This window comes from Rattus rattus, chromosome 1, assembly GCF_011064425.1.
Source record: "Rattus rattus isolate New Zealand chromosome 1, Rrattus_CSIRO_v1, whole genome shotgun sequence".
NCBI lineage: Eukaryota > Metazoa > Chordata > Mammalia > Rodentia > Muridae > Rattus > Rattus rattus.
In genome coordinates, this window is record NC_046154.1 from 150,527,639 (window position 1) to 150,536,387 (window position 8,749).

Genomic DNA, 8,749 nt, shown 5'->3' on the forward strand with positions numbered 1-8,749 from the left:
AGCCTTTAAGCTGCTTACCCCAGCTTTTATTTCAGACATAGAGAATAGACACCAGCTCTGTGATCTGTCTGATATCATCCGGGCACAACAGAAGCTCAGGTGACATACATCCACCATTTCAAAAGACCCTCAAGTGTCGTGTCAGCTCCAAGCACTAGCCCGGGTTCTTAGAATGTCTTTCAAGATCCTACACTGTGTCCTCCAAAAGACATGCAAATCGGCCTAAACCCACAGCAAGAGCTGATACTCAGGCTTTCAGTCCTGTGCCAGAGTCACCAGACCTCTTGGTATTGAAAAGCCGGGTCTCTTCTCTCATTGTCTTCTCGATCAAGGTAGGAGGACAGGAATGAAATGCATCAAGCCCTCCTCTAGCCCAGTCCGGTACGCAGGCTCCTTGCTTGTTTTCTGAAACCCCTCCTCTAGCACACTCCGGTACGCGGGCTCCTTGCTTGTTTTCTGAATCCCCTCCTCTAGCCCACTCCGGTACGCGGGCTCCTTGCTTGTTTTCTGAATCCTCAGCAACATATTTACCCCCAGCCTTTTGCATAGGCTGCTTCGGTACAAGTGGAAATGGAATTGCCAGCCCAGGTACCAATCCAGGGCCCACACCTTCACCATGGCATGGAGCTGCCTTTGCCCATTTGAAAGAACTTAACATGGTGGGCCTCAGCTTCCATTTTTCAAGAGACATGCCTGAAAGTTCACCTTAACTTCTAACCCCTATGCTGCTTGTTGAGTGAGGGAAAGCAGCCCAGGACACTAGGAAGAACACCTCTGATACATCTCCAGGAATCCCAGGACACCTCAAAGAGGTCTTGACTCTGCCATCACTCGATGCTGCTTTCTGTCTGTTGAGTTTACATTTCCTTTGCGGAGGTCCCCCAGGAGCAAGTGGGTGTGGCCTGCCTACACTTGGGGGATTGCCGCATTTGCATTTTCTCTGAAGCTCATGCTGGCTTCACTGGGGACAGTGATCCCAGACACCTTGCATATTTTACCTCATTTAATCTTCGTTCCAGTTTAGAAAGTGGCTGTCAGGTTTCTTTAGAAATTTGCCCCTTCTGAAATGAGGAGCTGGGGTTACTGTCACTAGCAAGGATACCTAAGTCTACATTGTTCTCCACTCGGCTTCTCTTTCAAATGAAAAAGAGGCAATCTCTTCATCCTTCCCAATACTCAGCTTCTGGACTTGTGAGGTATAAAATGGCAGGATCTCTTGATGTCTGAGTAGTCGTCAGTCAGCCCACGTGAGCTCCCCTAAGGAGGGTGTGAGTGTGGGACATCATGTGGTGCAGCTTGGCAGTGTGCCACTGTTCTGGGCTCCAGAGCACTTTAGCAGATATGCAACAATTTTAAATTTTAATATGCACTAAAGATACAATTAACATGCCAAATCCATTATATTAACGAGGATGAAGCTACATCAACTAAAAATGCCGTTAAATATCACAAGAAATTAGTTATATAAGTTGTTCACAGACTATTTGACTAAATCCAGAGACTAATGACCAGTGTGGAAAATGTGTGCTGTCCATTGTGTAACAGGTAAATGACCTTACTGATTTTTGTTCAGGGACTCTCTACAAAGGAATGTTAAAATGAGAATGTTCGTAAAAGCAGAATCGTGTTTTGTAGAGAATGGTTGAAGCTGAACCAAGGATAGGCGCTTGGTTTCCTTCGTCCTGGAATGTCAAACATTGAGTAGGTGAGACAGATACTCAGCATCCCCCCATGAAGACGTTCACTGAGGTTTACCAAAAACCTGCTTTCAGACTGCAAGAGCTTATGGGAAATGGTCAGCCACCCTGAGATGAGACAGTAAATGGAGTTAGTCTTTTCTAGGAAGTGCTGTGTCTGGTGGTGGCCGCAGTGAACTAAACTATCATCTTTTGGCAGGCAGAGTCCATTGAGAACTGTGACTGGGGTTGAGAGAATTATTCATCCGGTTATCTCCGTGGGAGTGCCTTCTGGGAGGCAGGGAGGGAGTCCACCTTCTCTGGGGATTTCCTCTGACATTTACAGAAAATGATGCAGGAGAGCCTGTGTGCCCTGGAATGGGAAGCCAGAGGCCACCTGGGTGGTGACTATGGGGTCAAGATTCTCACTCATGGTTGATCTCTGTGATGCTGGCCCCAATCTGGGGTGAAATGATTCACTGGCTGCCCTCCGGTCAGGACAGCCTAGAGCTGAGCTTCTAAGGTTAGGTCTGGGAGGCATTCAGTCCTCCCCTCTCCCTTCATAAGACCACAGGAATAAAACACTAAAGTCCACGATGCCTCTAAAATGCAGTTGTCATTCCACACACATGAGATACAGCACATATGTGTAACTGGCAGCAATACTAAAAGAAAAAAAAAGAAAAGAAAAGAAAAAAGAAAAAGAAAGAAAAGAAAAGAAAAAAAGAAAAAGAAAGAAAAGAAAAGAAAAACAAAAAGAAAATAAATAAAAATACCATTAAGAGGACCATGCAGTTCTGGAACAGGCAACCAAAGGACACCGGAACACAAACATTTGTAGTATATGATACAATGCAGCTGTCTTAAAGCTATGGGTTATATATTGGAACTGACAGGGAGATGCTCAATATATTTAAACAGAACCTACAAGCAACAGACTGTGTATTGAGTGGGACCCATTATTGAGCACAACACCTCTATCTGTGTTTTGAAGCCGAGAGGAGGTTTAGGAAAAGCTTGCCTCTAGAGAAAGAGAAAGCAGATTTTTGCTGAACTTGACTGGAAGGTGGGCGAGGATGATGCCCCCTCGCACCTGCTGTTCTGTGAGAAAAAGCCAGAGAGAGCAGGAATGAACAGGAGACAGTGGGTGAATGCATAGCTGTGCACTCCTGGAGAATCTACTTTGCTGCCCTTATAGGAACTGAGGAAGACAGAGCCCAGAACTTCATCCATGATTAGCCGTTCTCTGAGGACTGGATCAGACTAATTGCTTCCAAGAGCCAAGTGGCCTATGGTGAAACTGAAGAGAGTAGGGCCTATCCCATCCTTGTCCGTCTCTAGGACCAGAACTTCCTTCTCTTCCCTCGTCCCTGGTGCTGCACTTGAATTCTCTCTGACCACTGTCCTCTGCACCATGACCCCCCCACCCCACCCCATCATTTCACCCAGCAAATCTCACTACCCACAAGCCGTGTTCTCTGGGATGAAAAAAATGAACAGAATCCAGACCTCTCTGCCAGGCAACATATTTGCATTGTAACTGAAATTTTCCTCAGAGAGGCTTACTGGGAATAAATGGGTCAGTTCTGGGTATAACTCCAGTCCTACTGAAGGAGCACATCCTGCAGAGTTGGGCTCAAGAGAAGCAGAGATATAGACAGACTGCAGACAAGGAGGCCAACAAATACAAAAGTTGCTTTTCAGTTTTCTCAATGGAAGCAGGGCACACCCACAAGGTGTCATGTCAGCTTGGTGGGGAAGGGATGTTCTTTGGGACCAGCTGAGAGTGGGAGAGAGAGCTAGAGGAGCTGGACTTAGACTCTCTCCCCATTTCCTCATGTGTAAAATGTATTCAAAGACATTGACCTCATTCTTAACCTATGTGTTTGTTTATGACAAGTTGACATAAAACTAAAAATGCTAAAGTCACTACAAAGGAGCTAAAGTCATCTGAGAGAAGGGAACCTCAAGAGAAAGGTTCCATGAGGTTGAGCTGTAGGCACGCATGTAAGCCATTTTCTTAATTAGTGATTGATGGGGAGGCATAACCCATGGTGGGTAGTGCCATCCATGCCTGGTGCTTCTGAGTTCTATGAGGAAGCAGACTGAGCAAGCCATGGGGAGCAAGCCACAAAGCAGCACTCCTCCATGGCCTCTGCATCAGCTCCTGTCTCCAGGCTCCTGCCCTGTTTGAGTTCCTGTCCTGACTTCCTTTGATAATGAATAGTGATGTGGAAGTGTAAGTCAAATAAACTCTTCTCCCCAGGTTGCTTTTTGGTCATAGTGTTTTACTGCTACAATAGAAAGCCTGACTGAAGCATTGTCCATGGAAGCCTTATTACATTGATCATGCTTTCTTTACACATTTCGACATCCCAGGTGCAGGTCATTAAGGTATCCACTATTTCTTCCCAAAGGTGGCAGTGTGTGGCCATGTGGCCATGGCTATAACACAGTAGGGTCAGATGGACAAGCCGAGCCCAGCCAGGGTCCAAGTCTGTAAACCTCTCAGGATTTTAGTTTTCTTGCTTTTAAATGGAGATGATAATAACATTCTCTACATAGGCCTGTAAGAGAATTCAGCTCTTTAAAAAGCAGGTGGGCAGTGGCTGACTCAGCTTGGCCCATGTAGGCTATGACACAGGAGTGACAGAAAATGTCTCCCACTGAATCATGCATTTGACAGTACACAGGCTGTTGGAAAGTTACTTTCTAGGGAAGGAAGCTTGGTGAATTAATCCCTGATAGTTCCTATTACACAGATTCAATGATGACAGCATTAGTCATAGATAAAAGTGGTCAGATCCCTGGATATGATACTTTGCTCTTCTTTTTGGCTAAATAATACAATTAGTAATGAGTCTTTTTACAGGATCAAAGCCAGGAACTTCTACAACTACTTCTGAGAATAGTTAAGCATTAATGGAAGGCAACTATTCTAAAATTCATGAATTCTATAAAACTAAGTGGCCTGGGGTAGGAGCTGGAAACATTCCAAAAAAAAAAAAAAAGAAGAAGAAGAAGAAGTTTCCAGTGCCAGTCAACAGTGACATCACACAGATGGGGATAAAGAAGGGCAAAAAATTGGCATTATTTACCTTCCAATATCAGCAAAGACGTATGTGATAAGGGTTGACAAAGGAAGTCACTAAGAAAGAACTTCACAGAGATACCTGAACTGTGAAGCCAAAGCACAGTGAGGAGAGATTCAAGGAAGGAGAGGACTGAGAGTCAGATGAGAAATAAGTCTCTCTAGGGAAGATTGTTGGGACCAGAGAAGCATCCATCTCAAGCATCTTGACCCTGGTGCAGGATGGACTGAGAAGAGAGAAGGGTAGACAGGAAGATGTTTTGGAAGAAAATAGTGTCAATGTCTCTTGGCCAGCATGGAGCCAAGATCTACGCAACCTTTCAATTCATGTCTGCTTTCTTTGAGATGGGAGGCCTTGGAATTCTGACCCTTATACCCACAGGGCACAGCCTGAAGTCAAACCAAGCATTTCAGGTTTGAATGTATATCCTGGACCATGTTTACATCCTTAAAATAATCTGTCATCATATGTTCTATAACCTTGGGGGTTGTTCAAATCATGCTAAGTCACCTGTGTAGGATATTTCTATGATCAACAGGAGAACCCTCTATACAGACTGGGCACAGCCTTGTGAGCTTGTACCTTTTCTGGGTTAGTTTCTTCCAGCTTATGTAGCCACTGTAGATGTGTATTTCTAAGCCATAAGGAGAATTCCTGTGAAATGACAAAGTGCAGGGACATTAGCAGTTGCTGTTGCTCTGGGAGGTAGAATTTATCTCCTGGGATGGAGTAAAGTTTGTATTTGGCACATTTTTGCCAATGGTTGGTGGGCTTGACACATTCAGCCCTTTACCACGAAGCTACATCCACTCAGAAGGAGGGACTACAACGTTACTTGGAAAAAGGTTATTGGTTAAATGCAATTGTTTAGAGATGAAAAGCTAGGTGTGGTGATGCATGCCCTTAATCTCAGCCCTCAGGAGGCAGAGGCAGATAGATCTCTGTAAATTCACAGCCAGCCTGTTCTACAGAGTGAGCTCTAGGACAGCTAGGGCTACGTTCAGACACCTTGCCTCAGAAAAACAAAAACAAAGTAAGTAGATGAGATTATAAGGAATTAGACTGGACTGTAAATCAAATGACAAATGTGCTTATGTGAAGGAGGTAGAGAGTAGACTGGTACAATAGCAAACCAATGGATGTTATCCCAAGCAACCAAGCAGAGTCTGGGCAGACAGGGAAGGGTTCTCTCTTAAAGCTTTCATGGAGGGTGAGGCCCATCTGGATCCTGATTTTAGACTCTTGGTGTCTAAAGCTGTGAAGAGTACAGATATGTGCTATGTCCCAGTGTTTCAGGGTTGGATAGCATATGGCATTATAATGTTTACTGGTTCACAGGTGACATAGTTTGTGTAAGAACACTCCATGCTGTTTACCAATAGTGGCTTTCTTTACATGTATCCCCAACCCACTCATGAACATAAGCTTGCTCTAAGACATCCAGTTTGTGTGCATTTGCCACTGATAGCTGTGATTGTAGTCAACACACCACCCAACAAGAAATGCTTATTTAAAAGGGAATCTTTTGTTTTTAAATTTGCTAAGTGACAACTCATTCAGGGAGAAAATTCAGAAAGAGATGGTTCTGGAAGGAGAGGCCAGATCTGATCTGGAGTTGTGTGCCTGGAGGAGTCACTTTTTTGCTTGGTCATCTGCCAGATTGGGATAGAATGGAGACGAGAAAATGAGATCACTCATGGGAATGTATCATGTCAGCACACAAGGCTGGCTGGGCCCCAAGGACACTGGACAGCATGAGCTTGTAGCAGAGAGACAGCAGGAAGAAGACCAAGCCAAGGCAAAGCTCTAGGCTCTGTTATTGGGAGCTCAACTTGAACCAGAGGACTTAAGGCAAAAGGTACCAGCACTGGCCAGAGGTGGCCCAGTTACAGTTCATTTGGACAAGAGGAATAGCAAGCTTAGGATTCTTTTGGGGTGATGGGCTAAAACTTGGTAATTGCCCATTGGTCGTGGGTGTCTTTTTGTAACGAACATCCCGACTTTGTACTGGGTGGGCTAAGGGCAGTCAGCTCTATCCATTCAGACATCATTGGCTCACAGAAATGTCTTGGCCTTGTGATGGCTGTAGGTGCTTGGTCTTCTGGGATAGCACAGGGTTGAGTAGGACACACACACACACACACACACACACACACACACACACACACACACAAGCACACTCGTTCCAGGCAATAGGCCAAGTTTACCCTCTATTATGGTCTTAGACAACACAGTTCTCAAACATGTCCACATGTGAGGCTGAGCAGAGTCTGCCTCAAAGGTTGAGACAACTGACACAGAAGTGATGTTAATACACAGATGCTAAGCTTTCCCTCACCTTTTAGTCATCCATCAGTAAAGTCAATGCTGCCTCACATTCAAGTCTCTGTGAAGCATCCTAGACAAGTGTTAGGATAACTCCTGCATCAGATGCTATTTTACAAACTTAATGTGTATGAATGAGCTATACATACATATATATATATATAATGTATGTACAAATATAGATGAATATGTGTGTGTGTCTGCATTATTTTCACAAAGTAATAATATTGTTATAACTTATCTGCTGATACCCAAGCGAGGCAATGTTCATGTAGCTAGGATGGAGAATGGAGGTTACCGATTGGGAGGGCGAATTAAAGAATCAGTTTAATAGGTGGAGTTTTTGTTTGGGAAAGTGGGAATGTTCCAAAAATGGTGGTGATGGCCACACAACACTGGGTTCTACTCTTGAAAATGCTTAAAATTGTAACTGTTGGCCCTACTGATACAAGAACTCAAGCATCTGATGCAGGGGGATCTAGTGTTTTAAAGACAGTGTGGCTATACAGAGTAAGACCTGTCTCCAACAAACCGACTATCGGAGTCTGTTTTTTCACACCCTACAGCTGTTTATGGAAAATGGCAAAGAAGCCAGTGTTACGTATGGACCTTGTCAAGGGTTGGCCTGCTTGGCTCAATGCTTGTGCAGAATAAAGCCATGAGAATCACTCCAAGAAGAGGCAGGTGTGGGGAGTTGAGGTCTTCAGGCAGGACCCAGGGAACAGAGCTGCTCAAGACCTTGAAAAGAGGAGAAAAATGGGCTTGAAGAGAGAAGAATCTTCCCTTTACCCCTAGACATTCAGCAAGCAGATGGGGATGGAGGCTTTCTTTTTCCTTTTCATTTGCAAAGCTGCAAATTCGGAGCCTCGTGGCTGCTCCTGGCTCATTTTACTCTGTATCCTTGCTTTCGGCTAAGTGAACCATGTTTGGCCCAGTGGCCCAATAACAAAGTCCAAGGTTTCATGCTTGTCTGGCCTGGAGCCCATCTCTCTCTCTCTCTCTCTCTCTCTCTCTCTCTCTCTCTCTCTCTCTCTCTCTCTCTCTCTGATGAAGACATATAGATCAGCCAACCATGGGCTAGAGACAGGAATCCCAGTCCCATCTCTGGCCTGTCAATTCCAAGCCCCTTGGAGTCTTTGTTGTATATCGTTGCCATGATGATGACTGAGGACAACACCTGGCCAAGCAGGAGTATGCCAAAAGCCCACTATAGCAACAGTGCAGGGTGGAGAGGGTATTTCCTGGACTGTCAGCAGAGCAATTTAGAGACAAGGGCCAGATCTTAGCCAGCAGGCCCCAGCAGCTTGGAAGTATTTGACCCAGAGTTTAAACCACAAGGATGAAAATATAATTTAAAAAAATGGTAGAGTTTCTTTTGAAACTTCTGTTAATAAATGTCAAAGGGCTCTTGGTAAGTTAATGTCCTGATTCTTCCTTCTGAGGCATGACAACCACTAAGGACATTGGCGTCCATTGCTGGCCCTCTGCAGGACTCGTAACTGCAGCCAATCCACAGAGAGCTCCTAAGATGGTGCCCTGGCTGGGTGGAGACCAACTGTTCACCACAGACCGTGGCAAGAGCAAAGTCCTAGACAGTAAACATGTCTCCAGTCGGTGGCTTTCTCCTGAGCACTGCCCACCGATGCTAACTCAGGC